This window comes from Eretmochelys imbricata, chromosome 1 (assembly GCF_965152235.1).
Source record: "Eretmochelys imbricata isolate rEreImb1 chromosome 1, rEreImb1.hap1, whole genome shotgun sequence".
In the NCBI taxonomy this organism is placed as follows: Eukaryota; Metazoa; Chordata; order Testudines; family Cheloniidae; genus Eretmochelys; species Eretmochelys imbricata.
Window position 1 is genome coordinate 98035235 of NC_135572.1, and position 23542 is coordinate 98058776.

Below are 23542 nucleotides of genomic sequence, written 5' to 3' on the forward strand. Positions count from 1 at the left end.
CCGCCGGCTCCGCTGTAGCTGCAGCCCGGCAGCGCGACTCCGGCTACGCCAGGAGAGGGGAGCGGGCCGCGGGGGTGACAGCGCTGCTGCTGCTGCTGCTCCCCGCCCGCCTCCAGCGGCCCCAGAGCACCGCCTGCCCGCCGCCTCCGCGGCGGCTCCTGCTCCATGTCATAGAGGGGCTGGCAGCTCCCCCTCCTCCCCGCTCCCGTCTTCCTTCCCGCCTATCCCCAGGCTCTCAGGCGCAGACACGCCTCCGCTCTCAGATGCCGGGAGAATGCGGAGATGGGTCAGGGAGGGCAGAGGAGGCGGCAGCGGGAGCAAGCCCGCCCCGGGAGGGGGGCAGCGGAACCACAGGCTGAATATCAAGGAGCGAAGACGTTGTGGCTCAGCCAGCCGCGACCTCCCGCACGATTCCACCACCTTTCAGTCTCCAGCGCCCCAGCTCACTTCTTAGGGTGAGGGTTGTGGCACCCCCGTTAAGGTTACGGCAGAGATTCCTCGCCAAACCGCTAATTTTCAGCGCGCCTTCGCGGTCTCACAGAGTTGTGTTTGGTTTCTGGCACTTAGCCCAAAGCGGACTGCTGATTTTCCTCAAACTCGAGGGGGGGGGGAACAGATCAAGGTTTTATGAATTAGGAGACACTGTTAAAAAAAGCTGTAGTTTAAGATATTTTTCTTGACACTCAACAAATGACTACAAATGCTTAATGGCATGGAGAGTACACTTACAGAGTTTGTGGGTGATTTCAAGCTGGGAAGGGTTGCAGCTGCTTTGGAATCCAGAATGATTTGCATGGGTGGTGGGTATAAGAGGCTAGGGGAGGCTAAGCCTCCATTTTGGAGGTGTGCCTGTGCAACCTTAAATTGGCCCTTGTTCAGCAGTGCCCCAATTGCCCCGTTAACCGCCAAGCCTATGGTGGCTGAAATTTACAAGTCCTTTATGTCCTTTTACAACTGGTTCACTCTGACCCATAGGATTCCTTCTAACACTATTAAAGGACAAAAAGGGGAGGGAGAAAAAAGGTTGCCTACGCCTCTACCCTCTTTGAGTAATGTCTCACTACGTACATACTCATGCTGGTCTTTTGCATTATAAGATTCAGGACAGACCAAGGCAAATTAGATCATTCTGTTGAGATGGGAGTGGATAGTAGATGACTTTTAGCTCCTTTAATAATGAATGGATATTTGTATCTCTGCTATAATTCCACAATCCTTATTCTTAAAAGATGCTTTGTTACCTGAATAATAAAGATTTTCCTTGCTGGTGGTAAAATGAGTAGTTAATCAGTAGCTGTTTCTAACACAAAATTTGAGGAAAGGCACTAAAGAGCCCAGACTCTCAAGGATATTTAGGTGCTTAACTCCCACTGAAATCAACAAGGATTTTATTTAAGGAACTGGGCCTACCAGCGCCAAAAGATGTTTATTAGATGCGTAACTAAGCACCTCTCTCAATAGTTTGGTGATTGGTCTTCTACATCAGTTGAGTTCAACACAACTTTGAATTTATTTTGACCCAAAGGAAGGCGCACACAGAGATTTTTGTCTGAGCTGTCTGACCAATTTAGTTCATATTAAATTAACTTAAGCCATAGAAGCTGCTGTATTCTCAAGAAAGCAAAGCAGGGAGTCTCAACTGATTTAGTAGATTTTGTTTAGCTATTACATCATCAAGGGAATAAGTAAAAGTGGAGTTCATGTCTTACTCATAGGCCTTAAACTCTGTATTGTATTTATGCCAAACTGCATAGTGAGCTGTAGCTCACGAAAGCTCATGCTAAAATAAATTGGTTAGTCTCTAAGGTGCCACAAGTACTCCTTTTCTTTTTGCATATCTACTGTAAATATTCAAATGCTTTGAGTTCAATTTCACTCTTTGATCCTGCTGTTACCATAAATTATAGACACCAATTAATTAGCCTACAGTAGCGCTTCTAATTTAACAAAAGGGTAACAAGGTTATGGCCCGCCCTAAAGGAACTGCCAGGGTGTTACCAGGGGGCTTGTCTTCAACCTGCAGAGGGCTCCCCAGAGCAAGCTAGTCTTGCTAACCCCTGAAAGGACACCGATACAGCTGTGTTCCCTCTAAGCTGCCTGGTCACCCAGTAGCAATTCAAGTGCTGTGCGCTTGATTAGCAGAGCCGCACACACCCAGCAGCGTGTATTCAGTTTCCCCTTCCCTCACTGCTTTGCAGCCACGTTGCCCCAGCAGTTCTTCCCGGGACCCTCCTGCTGGCTGTGCAGAGTGTGTGCAGGAAAAGGGGTGCTGATGTCAGGGTGTCCCACTCCCCCCACCCCTGTACCCTATCTCCACAGAGCAGGGGAGAGGAGACAGGACTCAGAGCAGAAGAGAGCCGCTGCCGTCTGAGGTCTGATTGAGCCTTCCAGGCGGTGAGTGAGTGCCTTAGAGACAGCGCATAGTGTCTGAGACTTCCCCAGAAGCCAGGTTGCGCACGCGCGCTCTCTTTCTTTCTTTCTCTCTCACTCACACACACACTGTCTCCCCCTCCACCCTGCCTTTGTACCCCAGCTCTGCAGAGTGGGGGAGGGGAGACAGGGCTCAGGAGCAGGAGAGCTTTCAGTGAGTGCCTTAAAGGGACAGTGCTCAGCCTGTCAGAAAATTCCCCAACAGCCAGCACACACACAATCTGTGTGTCACACACAATCTTTCACACTCACCTTCCAGCACATACTTGTATTATGGCTGTTGGTACTACTTGGTACTTCCTGCAATGCACATATATTCTCTGTAATTTTCTTCTTTCAAAGTGTGTTATTTTAGTTTGACTGATCTATGCATTTCATAATTTTTATTTTTCTTACACTTAAATTTAATTCTTTGAATAGTGAGTTCTAAAATGCCTAACCTGTCTTGGCTGGAGTAATTATACCTATGGTAACTTAAAAAAAAATTATATCTAGACTTTTTGTTTCTACTGGTGGCACACATCCACTCATACTTCAGTGCACATAAAATTTATTCTGTGCAAGGATGGAAAAAATTAGAGGGAACATTGGGACACAGCCTTCTGCTCAAGGACTGACACACACAAGCAGAAAGTCTTCAAAAACATAAGCATTATTTATTTTAAAAAAATAAGTAATCACAGTATTTTTAATAAAAGCAAGAAAGAATACATAAAACATAATAAAATACAATAGAATTATATCTAGGAATGAGGTGGGGCAGCAAAATAAAAGACATGGAATATGTAGATCATGTAACAGTTACAATGTAATAGATGTGTATATATTGTGACCGGGTCGGGCCAGATGGCTACAGGAGATTAACAGAGGCAGATATATTAGCCCCAGGTTAAGTAGGTCCTTTTTCCCTGGGTAAGGTAACAGGGAAGGTTTCAGAACAATCAGGAACGTTCTGGAGACAATTAAGACAGACAGGCTGATTAGAACACCTGCAGCCAATCAAGAAGCTGCTAGAATCAATTAAGGCAGGCTAATCAGGGCACCTGGGCTTAAAAAGGAGCTCACTTCAGTTTGTGGTGTGTGTGTGTGTGAGGAGCTGGGAGCAAGAGGCATTAGGAGCTGAGAGTGAGAATGCGTACTGTTGGAGGACTGAGGAGTACAAGCATTATCAGACACCAGGAGGAAGGTCCTATGGTTAGGATAAAGAAGGTGTTGGGAGGAAGCCATGGGGAAGTAGCTCAGGTAGTTGTAGCTGTCGCACAACTGTTCCAGGAGGCACTCTAGACAGCTGTATTCCACAGGGCCCTGGGCTGGAACCCGGAGTAGAGGGCGGGCCCAGATTTGCCCCCTCCACCAGCCCCCCAAATCTTCCAACTCCTGGTCAGACACAGAAGGAGTTGACCTGGACTGTGGGTTCACAAAAATGGCCAAACTGAGGGCTGCCGTGAAGCTCCAAGGTGAGCAAATCTGCCAATAAACGCAAGACCCACCAAGGTAGAGGAGGGACTTTGTCACAATATATACATGCATGTATGAGGCTCTATATACACCAAGGCTCTAGCCTAAATGTTGCAATTCAATAACATGCTTAATACAATGTAATATACATTACCTTTATAAATCATTACAATATTATCGTTTTAGAGATAATTACTTACTTAATACTAACATTTAGTAGTTAATGGTTTAATATATTAACATTTAACATCTAACATTTAAACTTAACATCCTGTGGGCCAGACTGGTCGCAGGATGGGTAGGGGAGATTTCACTCAGAACACAGGCATCCAGCTTTATTTACAGACAGACCCACACACTCCTTAACAATAGATGGAAAAATCAGACTTACACTCGTACCCAAGTTCCCTCTGTTTCGTCTTAATGGTCCTTCTGATCTGTCAGTAGTGATGTTAAGGATAGTGATTGTCAAGGCCACGATTTTCCTAACTGCTGCTGCTGCTGCTTCAGGCTGCGGGCGTAGTGTCATTTGCTGCTGGCTGTTGCTGCTGGCAGGGACTGCTGATTGCGCTGCTATGAAAGCTGTTGTTGTGGTGACCTTTAGAGTTCTGCTGCTACTGCTGCTTTTCCAGGTAGCTGCTTTTTGGAATTTTCTGTTCTTCTCAGGTAGCTTTGGTTCTTCCACAAAGCCTCAAACCCAGTGCACTCAGCCTGGTAGCTGTTGACCTTATATGCTGGTAGCTCTCTCAAGGTCTGTTCATTACATAAGAATGGCCCTACTGGGTCAGACCAAAGGTCCATCTAGTCCAGTATCCGACAGTGGCCAGTGCCAGGTGCCCCAGAGGCAATGAACAGAACAGGTAATCATCAAGTGATCCATCTCCTGTCGCTCATTCCCAGCCTCTGGCAAACAGAAGCTAGGGACACCATTCCTGCCCATCCTGGCTAATAGCCATTGATGAACCTATCCTCCATGAATTTATCTAGTTCTTTTTTGAACCCTGTTATGCTCTTGGCCTTCACAACATTGTCTGGCAAGGAGTTCCACAGGTTGACTGCGTTGTGTGAATAAATATTTCCTTTTGTTTTAAACCTGCTGCCTATTAATTTCATCTGGTGACCCCTAGTTCTTGAGTTATGAGAAGTAGTAAACAAGACTTCCATAATTTTATAGACGTCAATCATATCTCCCCTTAGCCGTCTCTTTTCCAAGCTGAAAAGTCCCAGTCTTATTAATCTCTTCTCATACAGAAGCCGTTCCATACCCCTAATAATTTTCCATACCCCTAATAATTTTTGAGGAGTTCCACAGGTTGACTGCGTTGTGTGAATAAATATTACCTTTGGTTTTAAACCTGCTGCCTATTAATTTCATCTGGTGACCCCTAGTTCTTGAGTTATGAGAAGTAGTAAACAAGACTTCCATAATTTTATAGACGTCAGTCATATCTCCCCTTAGCCGTCTCTTTTCCAAGCTGAAAAGTCCCAGTCTTATTAATCTCTTCTCATACAGAAGCCGTTCCATACCCCTAATAATTTTTGTTGCCCTTTTCTGAACCTTTTCCAATTCCAATATATCTTTTTTGAGATGGGGCAACCACATCTTCACGCAGTATTCAAGAAGTGGGAGTACCATGGATTTATATAGAGGCAATATGATATTTTCTGTCTATTATTTATCCCTTTTCTGTTGACTCCCAACATTCTGTTCACTTTTTTGTCTGCCACGGCACATTGAGTGGATGTTTTCAGAGAATTATCCACAATGACTCCAAGATCTCTTTCTTGAGTGGTAACAGTAATTTAGACTCCATTTTATATGTATAGTTGAGATTATGCTTTCTAGTGTGCATTACTTTGCATGCATCAACATTATATTTCATCTGCCACTTTGTTGCCCAGTCACCCAGTTTTGAGAGAGCCTTTTGTAGCTCTTCACAGTCTGCCAGGGTCTTAACTATCTTTAGTAATTTTGTATCATCTGCAAATTTTGCCACCTCACTGTTTACCCTTTTTTCCAGATCATTTATTAATATGTTGAATAGGACTATTCCCAGAACAGACCCCTGAGGGATACCACTATTTACCTCTCTCCATTCTGAAAACTGACTGTTTATACCTACCCTTTGTTTCCTATATTTTAACCAGTTACCAATCCATGAGAGCACCTTCCCTCTTCTCCTGTGGCAGCTTACTTTGCGTAAGAGCCTTTGGTGAGGCACCTTGTCAAAGGCTTTCTGAAAATCTAAGTACACTATATCCACTGGATCCCCTTGGTCCACATGCTTGTTGACCCCCTCAAAGAATTCTAGTAGATTGGTGAGGCATGATTTCCCTTTACTAAAACCATGTTGACTCTTCCTCAACAAATTATGTTCATATATGTCTTACAATATTGTTCTTTATTATAGTTTCAACCAGTTTGCCCGGTACTGAAGTCAGGCTTACACGCCTTTAATTGCTGGGATCACCTCTGGAGACCTGTTTAAAAATTGGTATCACATTAGCTATCCTCCAGTCATCTGGTTCAGAAGCTGATTTAAATGATAGTTACAAACTACAATTAGTAGTTCTGTAATTTCACATCTGAGTTCCTTCAGAATTCTTGGGTGAATACCATCTGGGCCTGGTGATTTATTGCTGTTTAATTTATCAATTTGTTCCGAAACCTCCTCTAATGATAACTCAATCTAGGACAGTTCCTCAGATCTGTCACCTAAAAATAATGGCTCAGGTTTGGGAATCTCCGTCACATCGTCAGCCGTGAAGACTGATGCAAAGAATTCATTTAGTTTCTCTGCAATGGCCTTATCGTCCTTGAGTGCTCCTTTAGCACCTCAATCGTCCAGTGGACCCACTGGTTGTTTAACGTAATTTATTAGCCTGGCTTAACAAATCAGTTTCCAGATATTAGCATGATTGCTATTTTTGTCTAGTTCCTCCCCATTATGTCATACTTATTTTTAGATAGCTATGCTCCTCCCCCGACACCATATTGGTCAGAGCTCCTTCCCCGATGCCCTCTTGGGAGAAATGCTGAGTCACTCCCCAATAGTTGCTGGAACTTTCCATATACTAATCCTGTGTCTTTCATAGAGGATTATTGCATCCGTCAGTTTGGATTTCTACCTTTAAACTATCACTAATTACTATTTATCTAACATCTTATTCTTAAAACTAACTGCTGTTTTATGCAAGTCAAAGTGTCCTGATACTGTCACCACCTTAATTGTATCAATGGGGAGGTGTGAAATTTTTACGATAATTAAACTCTCTTTGCAATTTTCCTCTATCAAAATGCTGCAAGGTTTTTCAAAACAGCTAAATGCAAAATCTCTCATTACACTGGATTGATGTGAATACCTCTAAACAGTCAGAAGAGAAATTACACTTCTCTCCCACAAGATGTGAAGAGGAGTATAGATGGGACTTAAGGTGATATCAATTAAAACCAAGATTTTAGGATAAAATAATGAAGGCTTGACACTGTATGGTGATGTGTTCCTGGCAACAGATGTGGCACTTTTTTTTTTTTGGCAGTGCTTTTCTAAAGAGCCTCACAATAGGATACCAGGCTTTTGAAGGCATGATCCCCTTTCCATTGATGGGGGCTCAGCTGCACAGGAATTTCCCTAAACCTGTACGGGGAGACTTTGGCAAATCAGTAAAGTGCCTGAAACCACTATGGCTTATTGCTAAAAGCAGCCAAGTCAGCAGGCTGTAAATTGGCCATTCAGCAGTCTCAGTTTAACCAAGGCAGAAGGGGGTTGGGAGGGTTGGCTGCCACAGAGAGGGCAGCTTGACCCCTGTCCTTCCTGATAAGAATTGTGTTGAAGTTGCTGATACATGCATTTTAGAAGAGCAGGATGTGCCCCAGGAACGTCTATTGGGGCCTCAAGGCTGCAAACTCTGGAAAAACCCACACCTGGTTAATCAATAATCAGAAGAAAGCCTCTTACTTTACCATTGAAACTGCTTCCTTGACAAGTTTTCTTTAGGGGACATGTCATTCTATTACTAATGTATAAATAAAGGGGGGAAAGTTTGAGTTGGGGGGACTCTTCAGGACTGGACTCTCCCTCTGGATGCACCTTGTGTTCCCCAGCGGCAGACAGGCTGCCGCTGTGCCACTCAAGAGCCACGCTCAGCTTTGGTAATTATCAAAGGTTGGGGGTGTTTTACGAACCTGTTGTGGACGTGTGTGTAAGTGCGTGAGACTAAGTAAAGTTTAGCTTTAAGTGAAAGCACTCTTGTGTTGTCTTGTTTGTGCCAGCCATCTATCAGTCGGATGGCTGTGTCTCCCCTGATTTATTTCCTGACACCACCTTGCAGAGTAAAAGTTACCAAGAGCTTTGGGTTGAAAGAACCCCAGGTAACAAACCCTCCTCCTCCTGAACTTCTCTGTACTCCCTAGTGGTCAGCTAGGTACATTAGAACCTCAGAGTTATGAACAACCTCCATTCCCAAGTTCATAACTCTGAAATGTTTATAATTCTGAACAAAATGTTATTGCTGTTCTTTCAAAAGTTTACAACTGAACATTCACTTAATATAGCTTTGAAACTTTACTATGCAGAAGAAGAGGGCTTCTTTTAATCATCTTAATTGACATGAAACAAGCACAGAAAACAGTTTCCTTAGCTTGTCAAATCTCTCTTTTTAGTAGTTTACATTTACCACAGTACTGAACTTTTTTTTATTTCTCTCTCTTTTGGTCTCTTCTGGTGCCCGATCACAACTGAAGTGCTACTGTACATGCAGCATTCCCAGTATAGATATTTTCCAACCCCACCCCACCCCACCCTCTGTAAATTCAAACAACCTCTCTAATTTCAGGACGTTCAGGACTGTTCTAGTGATAGCTAAGCCCACTTAATGTCTTGGGGAAAGAATGGGTGCAAGTAGCAATTTTACTGGTCAGCACAAGTAAAAATGGAACCACCAGGAAGTTGATACAATAGCATCAACGGTCTCCAATTATCTTTGTACCCACGCGGGAGCTCTTCCACTTGGCATCAATCAGAACTCAAACATGCAATGCATGTCTAGAGAGAGAAAGGGGCATGATAAACCTAGAGGGCCAAGTCTGCTTTCCATTACACTGGCACAGCCCCACTGATGAGTAGGATTTGGCCCTGGAAATGGAGAGCATTGACTACAGTGAGAGATCCAGCAAAATGCAGGAATGTTCCTTGAAGATGTGACCCAGGAACCTCTTTGTAACCAACGGGCAAGGGGCACTGAGGGGATGCATGGGTGTTACAGGGATCTCCTGACTCAGTACGTGCATTCTAGTTCACTAAAGAACGTGAGGTCTCATAAAAGCGTGTCTCACAGGTCATCAATATCATTGTGAAATGTATGTATGTATACACTGAAAATGTTCTTAAAGTCTGTGTCACAGTTCAGGGCAACTGCTCCTGTATTTCCTCTTAGTGGTCCAGCAAGAGCACCCACACTCAGGCTTCCAGTTCTCCAGCTGTCGCCTTGCTGGGTGAAGACCCGCATGTGTCTCCTTTCAGACCAGGGTATTTCCAGGCTGCACAGTTCCCTGCCTTCACTGAGTTATTCCCAGCACAGACAGGGGGCCTAAGGACACCTACTTGCTTTCCTTTCAGAGTTGGCTAACAGGTGTAATTGTTCTGATTATAAGTACTATTCACCTCTTTCTATATAAGCCTTTGTTATTCTTAAGGTAAAAAATACAGGAAAAAACATTAACAAAAAAATCCAAATGCATGCTAATAAGCTTACCAGAGTTCACCCCAATCCTAACATGGATTCTGGAGGAGCAGTCCTTGTGTCCACAAGGAATCCCCTTGGGGTGGTTCAAGTTAATCACAGCCTCAATTTAGACTTAGCACACTAACATGTTTAGTCCACCCTTCTATACAGTCCAGGGGGGTCTTTGATCTGAAGTTTCCAGGAGCAAGTAGACAATGGGTTTTCCTTCCCAGGGCATAGCTTCAAAAGGGTGAATTTGAAGTGGGTCACTTGTTTTCTCCAGGTATTGCCCCCAAAATTCCTTTGAAGTTCCTAATATCTTCAGAGAAAGTATATACATACAATACCATAACATATACATAATTGCATTTTAATACAATGAACCCCGGCAATGTTAAACTTAATTCAGTAAAGTTTGTCCAGGACGTTGTTAGTCTGTCACAGTCCGTGTGTATGGACTGGTCCCCAGCAAAGGTGAAAAACAGGTTCTTTCAGGTAAGAGATATCTATCCATCTATCTGTTTAGATGTAAACTGAATATTGTCTCATTAACATTTGACTTAAACTGGTGAGTGGTGACCCATTGTGAATGAAGAACTGGCAGGGAATTCAGAAAGAAAGAGGAAAATAGCAGGAGAGGACAACCATATCTCAGGACACACCTCAAAGGCTACTCTACTACTGTCAGCCTTAACTGAGGAGGTTGGAGGATAGTGAGTTAGCTTCATGAAAAAGATCTCTCAGTGGTTTGAGCGTTGGCCTGCTAAACCCAGGGTTGTGAGTTCAATCCTTGAGGGGGCCATTTAGGGGTCTGGGGCAAAAATTGGGGATTGGTCCTGCTTTGAGCAGGGGGTTGGACTAGATGATCTCCTGAGGTCCCTTCCAACCCTGATATTCTATGATCTCAACCGGGCCTGGTTGAAAACACTGGAGACATCTTTAGGTGAGATAAACCTCTTTAGAGAGGACGTTCAACTGTTAGTGAGGAAGAATGTTAGAAACATGGTGTTGCATATAAAACAAAATCATAACATGCTTTCTAGAGTCTAAGCTATCACCAGAATCTGTTCTTTGATTAGAAACTTATTCTTGTTTTCACTAAAATATATTTAAGTGCTGTGGTGTTAACTGAAGTGGTGATCCTCAGTTGACTCCTACAAGCTGATGTGTACTATTCCTTTGTGAGCAGCAGACCCAGTAATTCGGAGAATGTTCAAGTGGATTGGGGGGCTGGACACTGCAGGGAATGCTCAGAAGACTCAGGGAGTGGTATGTGCCTATCACTACCTGTACAGAGACAGCAAGCCCAACAGGGGCCTGGAAGGCAATGCTTGTGTTTCCTAGGGCTGCCAGGCATCCAGTTTTCGACTCTGGTCAGCACTGCTGACCGGGCCATTAAAAGTCCTGGTGGTTCAGTGGGGCTGGTAGGCTCCCTACCTGGCTCCCAGGAAGCTGCCGGCGCAGGGGCAGTCAAGGGGGCTTCACAACCCTGGATATTCCTTGGAAGCATTACAAAAGAAATTTCAGCAGCCCATGTGTACTGTGTCATTGACTACTATTTGTCCTTTGAGTGGATGTTACTAACACTGGCTCCTATTGTGCACTGCCACACGGTCATGTTTTTTGGCTAAAATTTGCTAAACAGAACTGTGACCTCCTGAACTCCCCTGTGCCCCTTTTTTCTTGTGAGCTCCTACCTTGTTACAGTTAACTCCCTGACCAACATGAAACCGTTACTGCCCTACTTTATCTGCCAGAGCTTCTCAAATACCATCTGTCTCCTTAATTTAAGCCACACAAATTCCTTCTCCCTTGTTGTTAAGCAGCACCTGAGGTTTCCAGGCAGATATGGTGAAAGACCCTAATGAATGAACACATTTCACTATGCTAGTTCAAAAGGGGGTATTTGAGCGGTTGAAATCAAGTAAGACTCAAATTTTGTTGATCTAAAATGCAGAGGTTAGTGTTAACATTTGGAACTTTTCATGTACTCAGTGCCTCATAATCAGTGTGCATCAAGTGTGAGGAGTCTAGCTCAGTGGGAATATAGAAAATTGATTCCTCATCTGTACCATATTTTATAAACAGCCAATATAAGTGATGGCAGCCTACTTTTCTCATCCACTCTAGTTTTCCTGCACCTATGTCAAGGTGGAACTGGAAGTATAAAGGGTTGGTGATAAAGGTGGTAGGCCTGTAGGGTGAGTTAGGAATTGTAGGGCCCAGGCCTCAGAAGGATTGGAACCATAGGCCGTGGTCTGCTCTGGAATCTGGGGCCAGAGAATTGCTAGGTCAAGTTTTGGAGCAGGATTAGAAAGACCTGGAAACTTTGCTTGGAAGCACTGGCTTTCTGGGGTTACAGGTGAAGACTGATTATGGGCAGAAGCAAGATTGACAGTGGTATAGCTGTTTACGTTCAAGAAACCTTATAAGTACAAAAAGAAAAGTAGTACTTGTGGCACCTCAGAGACCAACAAATTTATTCGAGCATAAGCTTTTGCGAGCTACAGCTCACTTCATTGGATTTGTTGGTCTCTAATGTGCCACAAGTACTCCTTTTCTTTTTGCAAATACAGACTAACATGGCTGCTATTTGGAAACCTGTCTGATGGGTACAGTGACACTGGTAGGCTAGGTGCCAGCTCTTGCCAAAGCTATAGGTGTGTCAGCTGAGTATTGACAAATTCATAGCTGGAAACCAGACCAGTTCACCTATATATTAGTATTGTTCAATATAAGTGTTAGACTTCTACGAACGTGTTTAGACTATAAAATGCTTGTAAATTGCTGCATGCATAATCTGACTTGTAATGTCTGTATCCCATGCTATAAAGGTAATATGAAAGTTGTTTTATAACTGTAAAAATACCTGCTCTGAACTTGTGAACCAGGCAGAAAGGTGTTCCCTGCCCAAAGAGGACTATCAAGACTAAATGGGCCATCGTAGGATGAAAACTTCATTGATTTCCCCATCCACCCATGAAGAAGTTGGTGCAGAGTGCTCATCCCCAGAGTTTGAACTCTGGGGGATGGGCACATAAAGATACTCATAAGAAGAAATGGGGATTTCTTTGCTGTTCCAACTCTTACAAGGGCTGGAGCTAAGAAACAAAAGCAGAGATCCCCAGGGTCAACCTGGGTTACCACTAAAAGACATTCAGTGGACAGATTACTACATTTGTCTCCTTTTGGAACCATAAACTAACTCATTGGTGCTGATATGTCAGATGCTTTAACCTGTAAATAACACATTTATTACATTAACATTAGCGAAGTTAATAAATCCTTAGTTAACTATAGAACTGGCTACCAATATTGTCTTTGGTGTGAGATTTAGGGTACCAATTGATCTGGGACAAGTGACTGGAAACAACCTGAATAGTGTGTTATTTTTTTGGAGCAAGTGACCATTTAATCACTAAGTCCAGCTGGCCTGGGTGACCAGATAGATTGGAATGCCCAAAGGGACTGTCTGACTCCATGGTAAGACTAATACAGTGATCCAGGAGTTCACATTTGTTACTGGGTTGGTGAAATCTAATTATAGAACATAGCCAGTTAGAAGTGTCTGCCTTCTTTTTTTGTGGGTCTTCCCTGAGGATGGTACTCATGGTCATGAGCACTCCAGACTGCATAATAGGTACAATTCTCCAAGTAAATTTGGGTGTCTGGGGTATACCACATCTCCAGATGCTAGAGGATAGTGCATGTAATCTAATGAATTAGGTATTTTAAAAATGTTTCTCTTAAAATGTTAGGGCCTCTAAACGTTTGGGATAAACACCTAGATGACACATGAAGTAGCAACTCATTCTGTACTGAGCCATTTAGAGCCCATATCTGCATTTCCCTAATTTCACTGGATCTGAAAATGTCTATTTGGCTTGAGCTAAGGTTTAGTCAACCTTCCTTAGCAGTTTGTAATTCAGGCCCTGATAAACAAGCAGACAGAGGGTTCTGCCCAAATGGAGGAAGCTACAAGTTTGCAGTCTTGGTCACTTATAGGTAAGTCTGCGTGTGTCACGGATTCTGTGACTGTCTGTGACTTCTGAAGTGGAGCAGCACATGGGCCAGCAGCAGCAGTTTGGATGTGGGAGGGGGCTCAGGGCTGGGGGTTGAGGTGCAGAGGGGGTGCTTACCTGGGGAGGGTCCCCGGCTCCCACTGACATGTCCCTGCAGCTCCTAGGCGGAGGGGCTCCACATACTGCCTGCGCCTGCAGGCACTGTCCCCAAAGCTCCCATTGGCTGTGGTTCCCGGTCAATGGGAGCGATGCCTGAGGAGCCAGCGCTTGTGTCAGGAGCAGCACGCGGAGCCCTCCTGACCGGAGCTGCGGGGACCCACCATGCAGAGCCTGCGAGCCCCACCAATCCCCTTCCTCCAGCACCGGCAAGGGCCTGCCCCCACCCCAGAGCACCCATGGGGGTCCTGGGCCGCCCCCACCATAGCACTCCCGGGCCAAGTTTTAGTAAGGGGTATATAGTAAGAGTCATGGACCGGTCATGAACCATTAATTTTTCTTTACTGCCCGTGACTGGTCCATGACTTTTACTAAAAATACCCGAGACTAAAACGTAGCCTTATTTATAGGTAGTCATGGTTTTCCAGATTCACAACTTTAAGTTTGAAGCTAGTCCCATATGCATCAAGTGAATCAAATTTCCGATGCTTTATACGAATAAAACAAACGTCAATTGTACATAAAGTCTTGTTTACTAAAATCTCCAAGTTTATCTAAAAAGTTGTATCAAAACTTCAGTTTTCCTTCTCCTATTATATTACTTTAAAGCTGCTGGGTCTGCCATGAGGAAAACTGTCATTGCCTACACTATCTATAGCCTCTGTGGCAATGAAGAAAATTTCAAATTGTTGTGATTTATATCAGCTTGTTACAGTATGGGGTGCAATCCAGACCAGTGAACAATTTGTCATCTCTTACCCTATAATCCTTAAGTGCATTAAAGCTTTGCTATCGTACCTGTTTGCCTGGGATGGCCACAGTCCACAACAAGCAGGCACTCTATGTCTAAATATTTGGCAGCCTTCAATACCACAGACTTCTCCTTGTCTCCACCAGAACTGGCAGGGTGACTCCACACTCTCCCCAGTCCCAAATTTCCCCCAAAACATGTGTTCTGAAATGCCCAGCCCTGGTCCTGGAATAATCAGAGGAATGTTAAGGTTTGTTGTTCCTTTAAAGAGTTAACTTCCAAAAGTTTGTTACTTTAACTGGAGTTACCAAACAGTTCAGTTCAAACACAGCACTGGACTGGTTTAGATTAAAAATAAAACAAGTTAATCTATCTCTCTGGAACTAAATAAAGACAGTACAAGTATAAGGATCAAAGACAGAAATGGTTACAAAAATAAAGACAAAATGCTTTCTAATAGCTAAACCTTAAGAAAGGTTAGACACAAGGTAAAATCCTCACTACATTTCCATCAAGATGGCTGACCAAACTCTGGGGTCAAGCTCTATATCCCAAAGTCAAAGGGCTGGTACCTTTGTCTTATGTGAAATATATATAACTTGTGGTTTCTTTGCCTCTCTTTTATGGTCATTGGTGCTGGAACAATTTTTATTTTGGGGGTGCTGAAGGCAGAAATGACGTATTTGGGTTATTACTGCTTCAGGCCAGGTGTGTAGTAGTAACCCAGCACCTATGTTTATAGTCCAGTGACCACTTAAAATGGATTCTTCTGAGGGTTACGCCTGGATAAAGCTCATTCAAGCCATGAGGAAGGTGACCTGGAGTCTCCTGGTAAAGAAGTTTCCTGCTGGGATTATCTGCTAAAATGCAAGTTCCCTCTGCATGAACATTAAACATGTGATTGTCAGTCTCCTCCCCCACCATGATGGTGTGAGGTTTACTTTGGCATTAACTCCCAGGTGAAAAAAACAAAACAAAAACTACACTCCTTGGTCCAGCGTGGAGCAACTCCTGCATGGCTGGCAAACACATTTTAAGAATTATAATTTCAGTTTATGTTCATAATTTTATACCAATTCCTTGCGCCTACATTGCACAATAACCAGTGAGTCATGAGCTTTTCATTGACACCTTGAATGACACTTACCAGAAATATTTCAAGACGTTAGTGAACCGGGGTACACTTGAACTGGTTATACCAGCTCCAATACATTACCAGCTATCTGACTGCCCTTTGCCCTTGCTCTGTTCTGAATGTCAACAGTTTCTTTGTAAAGCCTGTGAATTTGGAGAAAGTAACTACTCCACTTTCATTGGATATAATTTCTCACATCAATAGTGTTTAGCAAAGTCCTGAGGAATCCAGTTTGACAGGAGGGGAGACAACACATGTCTACTAACTGCATAGGCATGAAGCTCACTCACTCCATTTAGGTTTCTGGAAATATTTTGGTTCATTAGGCATACTCAGAAGTTTAACAGATATTTGTTAACATGATATCCTATCATTAGATAGTATTGGTATGAGCACACAACACAAGGGCCAAGATTTTCAAAAGCAAGTAGAAATTTTTAGTGCTTCAATTTTGGGGTGCCCTACTTGATACACCTTGAAGGTGTCTGATTTTTAGAAAGTGAGTGTTCTTAAGTTCCAATACACGGGTTCTCTCACTGGTCACTTTTGAAATCTTGTCTCTGTTAGCTGAAATGCAGTATAGAAAAGAAGAGCACATGGGGGCAGGCATAAAGAAAAGTGTGGGAGCACAGAGAACTCTGAAGATGGAATGCTCTTAATGTTACACCCTGATCTTGGCTAACAGCAGGTAGCAAAAGGGGGAAGTCCAGAACTAAAAGCATAAATCTCCATAGCTTGTGTTAAAGAGTTAGGCTCTACAGGTGGGAGATATAACAGACTCACATCCTCTGTTACTCAGGCTTAGAGGGAGATGCATAACACTGACCACTGGATTACATTAACAGTTGGAATACATTACTTTCATTGAGAGACTATTCCTGTGGTGGAGCTGGCAGGGTCAGATACACCACCTGGTGCTGTGATTTGGCCAAGTGGAGGCCATTGCCTTCCAGAAAGCTTCTGTAAATAAGCTGTGACCACAGAGGTACCTCAGATCTCTAGTTCTCAGCTCTGACCCCCAGGCCCTTCATTCTTCTCATTTCCCAATCTCTAATATCCTTGTTCTTTTACTACTTTACAGAAGTGCATTTAAAATATACTCTGCCCATTAAGTGGCATTAAAGTTCACCCCAGCACTATAGTTACAGTCCTCAATTTAGTAATTTTAGAAAAAAAAAAGTCATCATCACTTACTTATCTGAGCTCATTAGATCGTGTGGATTTGGCGACCTCTAGTGGCAGTATAAAAGCATTACTGGTACGTTAAATTTGAGGTAGCTGGTGTTGTAGGTTTTTCTACACTCTTTGAATATCTTGAAGTGTTGAACACTTGTACTATTTTAACAACAATAATGCAGGAGAGAGAAGTGGAGTAACTGATTGTGTGGTTGAGGGTAGTGAAGTTAATTTTATTAGGGGAATGAATGGTTGTAAGGAAAGCTATGAGCCTTACGGCTAAGAACTGAGGAAACAAATGTGTGTTGAGCAAGACAATTTAGCTCCAGCGAGGTAAAAATCAGTGTGTTGCATGTATAAATTATTTATGAGGTTTATGAAGGATATTCTCAGCTAATGAACAGTGTTGTGTGCGGTTTTGGGGTGTGCGCGTGTGTAGACTGGGAGAATTTTTTAGGGCTTGGGAAATTTATCTTGCTAGTAGTGGGGGAGGGTGTTTTTGTACATTGAAAAGGGTTGAATAAAAGTTATTTGTACATTCTGTGGAAAAGAGGATGTTATCTTTCTCATAAAAGATTTTTTTCTTACGTTAAATGGGGAACACTTGAATCATCTTGGGCCGTGTCTGCACTGAATGCACAATGTGAGCAAATTGAAAAATAGACTGTAGTCTTTCATTTATATAATTTTAGGTGTGACTTGTAATAATAAACAACTCCTGTTGCAGTTCTGAGCCAGACATGCACCACAAGACATATTAAAAAGAGTCCAGTCAGATTCTCAGTTGGATTAATGCCCCTCCCCTTTTCAATTTTAACACCTTTAGTTACTTCATTCTTTCAGTCTCTCCCTCACTTGCATGGAGAGAGAAACTACAGTATATTTTTTTCTACTTCAGGAAATTACTGCTACTCAGTTTACACTAGAAAAATTCTACTATGACTCAGTTTCTCAGGGCTTATTTGTTATCAGATTTCAGAGTAACAGCCGTGTTAGTCTGTACTCACAAAAAGAAAAGGAGTACTTGTGGCACCTTAGAGACTAACCAATTTATTTGAGCATTGAGCTGTAGCTCACAAAAGCTTATGCTCAAATAAATTGGTTAGTCTCTAAGGTGCCACAAGTACTCCTTTTCTTTTTGTTATCAGAGTGAGTCCAATACGCTCCCAGCTCTTTTTCCCCATCATACAGTTCACAAACAAGTGCAAAAAGCAAAATTTCAGTTTGAAGAGAAGATTCCAGTTCTACAATCCCATTACTAGGAAAGAGGGGAGCAAGTGGATATTTTGAGGCCCTCTGGATTTCACTAGTAAGTAAACAAAACCTTCCAGGAGTCCAAGGGCTAGTTAAACCCTCAGAAAAATCCTGGATTTTAAGAATTTTTTGAAAAGTAAACTTTGAGTAATGTGTCAATATTTTGCCGTGATTTATAATTTATAGAAAGGATGAAGACTACACTACTTAACATTGGATACCTTTGTACAATAATTTGAGGGGAAATGCCCCTTCTCCCCCTTTCCCCCAGCACTGGGCCTGCTTTAGACTTCTCTGTAACTAGATCCTCTTTTTCTAAGGCCCAAGTGTCTTTTCAAGGCTTGTTTTCAGTTAAAGTCAGCTGACCTTACGGAGTCAACAATAAAGCTCAGCTGCTGGGCATTCCCTCACTCTCAGATGTGCCAGAGAGGGAGGCAATTTCCATTTATTTTTCAGAAGTATCTTGCAGAAGACTTGAGAGTTTTAATTTGGGATTTCATACCTAGGTATTAGCGATAGGTCCATTAGAAGTGTTTTGCTTCCAGGGACTAAGTCAGCAAAATCTGAAAGCAAGATTTGTTATGAAGCCTGTATTTCCTGGGAGTAGCAGGGCCAGTGTTTTCTGGCAATAAAAACAGTAATTTTCAAAGCTGTATATTTTGGACGTTTCAGATATGCACTGTAGTAATACAAAAGAATATTGTATTGTAATACTGAGGGCAAGAGCCAGCTGTGTGCTGGGGGGAAGAGAGCAGGGGAGAAGCACTATGGATGCTGCCAAGAGCAGGTGCAAATGCCATCTGCTCTGCAGCAAAGTGAGGGACCCTGGCATCAGAGTCTGGTGCCCTGCCCACCACGGGGAAGTTCTGCAGTGGTTTTGCCAAGCCCAGGCCTGTGTGAGGAGGGGAGAAGTTGGCAGCAAGTCTCACCAGCAGCTAGCCCCCAACCTCTGCCCTGCACCCTGGAGCTGGGGGGGGGGGGGGGGGGCGGGGCGGGGGAGGGGAAGTCAGGTGTCTTCTCTTAAAAGCTAACCCAACCTATTTATTGAAACAAAGTAGTGGGTGCTGGAAGGTGTGCATATATTGGGAGGGGTTATTGGGAGGGTGTTGGAGGGAGTACCTGCAGCCTCACACTCAAGGTGGAGGGGCAGTCATGTTCCCTGTCACGGTGGCAAGCGCAGACCTGGGACGCAGCACCAGCCCATCAGTCAGTACCTCCTTGTGGGCCTCTTCTCCTCCCCACGACAGGGAGCCATGGCCTGACCTGTCACCACTCAGGCAGAAATCAGGAGGGGTGGGGGAAAAGAATGAAGTGACCCTGCATGCTCTGCCCATGTGTTGCCTCTGCCCCAACCTCTGTCCTGCACTCTGGATAGGAGTCAGGTGTCTCCAGGCAGAAATCTGAGGTGGTGGGCATGGCCCCACATGACCCACCCACCTCTGATTGGGAATTCTGGAAATGAAGAGTCATTTTGGTGGTGGTGGTGGGGGGTCAATAGCAGCAATTTTCAGAAGATACCAGCCCTACTTGGGAGGGTCCCTGTGCCATAGCTGGTATTCTTCCTGACATCTGCAAGAATGACAGGGAATTACAGAAATTTAGAACAGGAAGAGCAATACGAGTGAACCCCAATGGGCAAATACTATTGATTCCTGAGATTTTTTCTGTCTTGTTTCACCCTCCTATTGAATACCTGTTTCCAAATCCCCCCCTACTCCATGTTTCATACTTTAAATTTTTACAGGCTGAACCTTAGTTATTCCAGACTAGTGTTGCCAACCTCCCAGATTGGCTGAAAGTCTACTGGAATTGGCTTCAATCTCCTGGTGACTACTGAAAACAATCCAGGAGATTTTAATAAGTACAGTACAGTTGACATTACATCATGCTGGGGGAGGGTGGGGGTGGGAAATTCTCCCAGTATAGTTTCAGTCAGAGTTGGCAACCCTAAGCATGAAGTCTAGAATGAGGCAGAAGAGAAAGGGTGAGTAACCTCCTGGAGGGAGAAGTCTAGATTATCAGTGTTACTGTAGTGCCTAGGACCCCTAGCTATGATGCTGATATAGAGCATACTAGCAGAAAGAGTTAGTGACTGATCATAAAAGTGGCTTTTCTGTTTCTTCTTAACAAGAAGATCTAACTAGACCTTGATGTTTGTATTCCTCTTGCTGAAGAAAAAAAATTGCAATGCACAAGATTCCGTGGCTCATACAGAGTGAGTAACCTGTATAATGTACACATTCCTTTGTAGCTCAGAACTTGACATGTATATTGTATTTGAAATATCTAGCCTTCCTGCTGTGTGGTACTCATATTGGAACTAGTGTAAATCTCAGTGATGTTTTGTTTGGGCTTTAATATACCCCAGAAGGGTTGGCGTTTTTAGTTTGGCTGAGGGCTAACAGTGGGTAAGAGAGATTTCAGCAACAGCTGAATCACAACAGCAAGAGGTAAGAGACCCTCGCATGTGGTATTATAATTGGGATTGGCAAATACATCTCAGAGGAGAAAAAGAATCAACTTTGAACACCTCTCACTACTTAATGCAGATGATACTAAAAAGTGAACTGTTGCAAATACCCATGAAGACAGAAAATTAAAAAAAACCTCAGCAGAAATACGGTGTTGCCAACTCTCACAAGTTGCTTCAAGTAACAGGATTTTATCTGGAGCTGGAACCACTCCAGAAGTCCAGGCCTCCCCCAAATTTCAATCCTGCCTGGGGGGGAAAAACACTATCTGATTAGCTACCTTCCCCACTCACCTGCCTTCTAGGGAAAAACAGCCAATCAGAGCTGCTGCAGGAGGAAGACAGAGCTCTCCCAACTCCCCGCAGGAGCTGTCACAAGCAAGACATAGGCAGTCAGACTAGTGGTCAAAGCAGGAGCTGGGAGTCAGGCCGGGTCACAAACCAGGAGGTCAGAGTCCGAGACAGTCCAGAGGGAAAACCAAGAGTCCAGTGTCAGGAGGCAGGCAGGATCAGGTTACCAAAAGATCAGAGGCAGGAGACAAACCTGAGAGCAGATCCACAGATTGATAACCAGAGTCAGGATACCAGGAAATAAAGCCATGGGAGTGAGTGCAGAAGGCACACAGTCCACAACAGTGTGAATACTAGTTGCACAGACAGCTTTCTGTTCCTGTGCTGGGTTTATATAGGAGCTGTGGACCAATCAGGATCCCCCGCATCCTGCCAGTCAGGTTCCAGGACTGAAGTCCACTATTGGGTTTCAGCTTTTATCCTAGCAACTGTTACCAGGTAGCAGTTTGGTATTTATGAGCATCTAAGAACCCTGTAGACCCAGGTTCTAGACCCATGGTCCCAGACAGGAACCCAAAGGCATTTTAGGGAGGGCTGAGGAGAGGAAGCAATTGACACCATTCTCACAGGAGGGGAGACACAAGGGAACAGAAAGAGCTCCATTGTTACCAGAAGAAAGTAGGGAAGATATTTTAATAAGAACCCCCGCCTAGAAAATAAGCCCAAGCCCCTGAATTAGGGTCTATCACCTATTACTCGCAACAGGAAATTAAAACAAACAACAACAAAACCCCACTCTTAAAGGGATGAACCAAGAGGGACTCATTAACTGAGCAGGATAAAGGATAGACAGAGTGGTAAATGCAAACAGAAAAAATAGCTCAGTGGTTTACAGAATAAAAGTAGGGTTGAAGCCTAGACTCAGCTAGAACCAAAATGGACTTAAATTTAAGTTTCAACATTACTCAGTTCGTTGCTGTAAAGGGCTGTAGACTGGATGGAGCCAGCTCACATTTCCTCTCATTCAAGGGAATCAGGATTGGGTCCTCAAGGACCATGTCACCAGAGATCAGGACCATTCGATGGGATGGAACAGGTACACCTTCACCAATGGAACAGGTAAGTGGTTGACATTTCCTCTTGACGATCGCCTGACTGAATCTAGGCTGCCTTCTGAGCGGACAGCAGTCAGCATATATATCTTGTATATATCTCCTGTTGCCAGACAGATTACCTCATGGTCATGTGACCCTTTCTCACCCTTTTCCTTCAAACTTTCCTGCCTCTGCCTTGTTACCACACAGGATAGTTCAAGCCTTATTCAACTGAAGACAAGCACCTCTGAGAGGGTGCTAAACTATAATACAATAAGGTAAACCAAATTTAGAGGGTGAAAGACAACAACAAAAAACCCAAAATGGCAAAAATCCTTAACACCACAACTCAGGGATGTGCAAAATGGGTCATTGTGCTCCACTCCCTTCTCTATCCCTGCAACTCCAGGCTCAGAAAGGGGAGAAGAACCCCTGGAGTTGACCCCCACCAGCCTAAAAAGGGGGACCCTGTTATAGTTGCCTCTCTGGGCCTGGGATGTGTGTGTTACAAAATCCCTAGAGCTGCAAGAGGAACAGAACTGAGGCTGAGAGGAAGTACATAATTAATTGATTTGGGGATTGGAGGGCATAATTGATCTGGGGGGGGAGGCTGAGGGAGCAGAATTAATGAGGTCACAGGAAGTAAACAATTAATTAGTTTGGGCTGCATAATTAATTGATGGGGTGGGGGATGGACAGATGGCAGATACAGAATTAACTAATTAGAATTTGGGGGTTTGGTGAGAAGTGGGAAGCTCTGCACCATCAGACAGTGAGAGCTCCTGAAGCAGGGCCAAATCACCTGAATACATTGGGAGAGTTGGCAAATGGCAACAGTAATTCTCCCCCCTCAACATACACACACTTTGGGGATGGGATTGGGTTCATAATCACGAGATAGACCAAAAAAAAAAATCCAATATATCTTTTATAAAAGAAAGTTGGAGTGGTGTGTGTGTGTGGCTCATGATTTCCAAGTTTGGGGCTGGGAATATTGCTTTAGCTGGTAATGGCATTCCCATGGCTCTCTGTCCTGAGGACCCAAATCCCACAATCCTGTCCACTCAAATGACTGTAGGATATAGTGGGTGTCTCAGGATGATTTTTCCCCCCTTTCTATGGGTCCTGGCCCAAGAAAGACGGAGTACCTCTGAGCTAAAGTTTTGGACCAGATTGAGGCTTTAACGAGTCGTCCCTGGGCAGGCTGCAAAGCATTTACACACTGAGCACATGCACAAGCCTCTCGCTCCTGCTCCTCCTGCCCTACTCTCCCCCCACTTACTGCCCCTCACACGTCCCCATTCATTCCGCCCCTGTTACCCGCCCACGAGGAACGAGCACATTCTCTTGTCGGGAGAGGGCAAAGGCGGGGCAGCAGCCTCAACTGTGGGTCCTGCGCATGCGCGGGTCACGCCTGGCGCGCAAGCGCAGTACCGTCAGGGGAGCGGCGGCTGACACTAGTCCGCGGGCTCTCCACGTTTCCCTAGAAGGGGGCCGGGCAGGCGGCGGCGCGGCCAATCGGAGGCGCCCACGACCCACCCCACCGAACTTGGAAGTGGAACCGCGCTGAGAGCCCTGCCA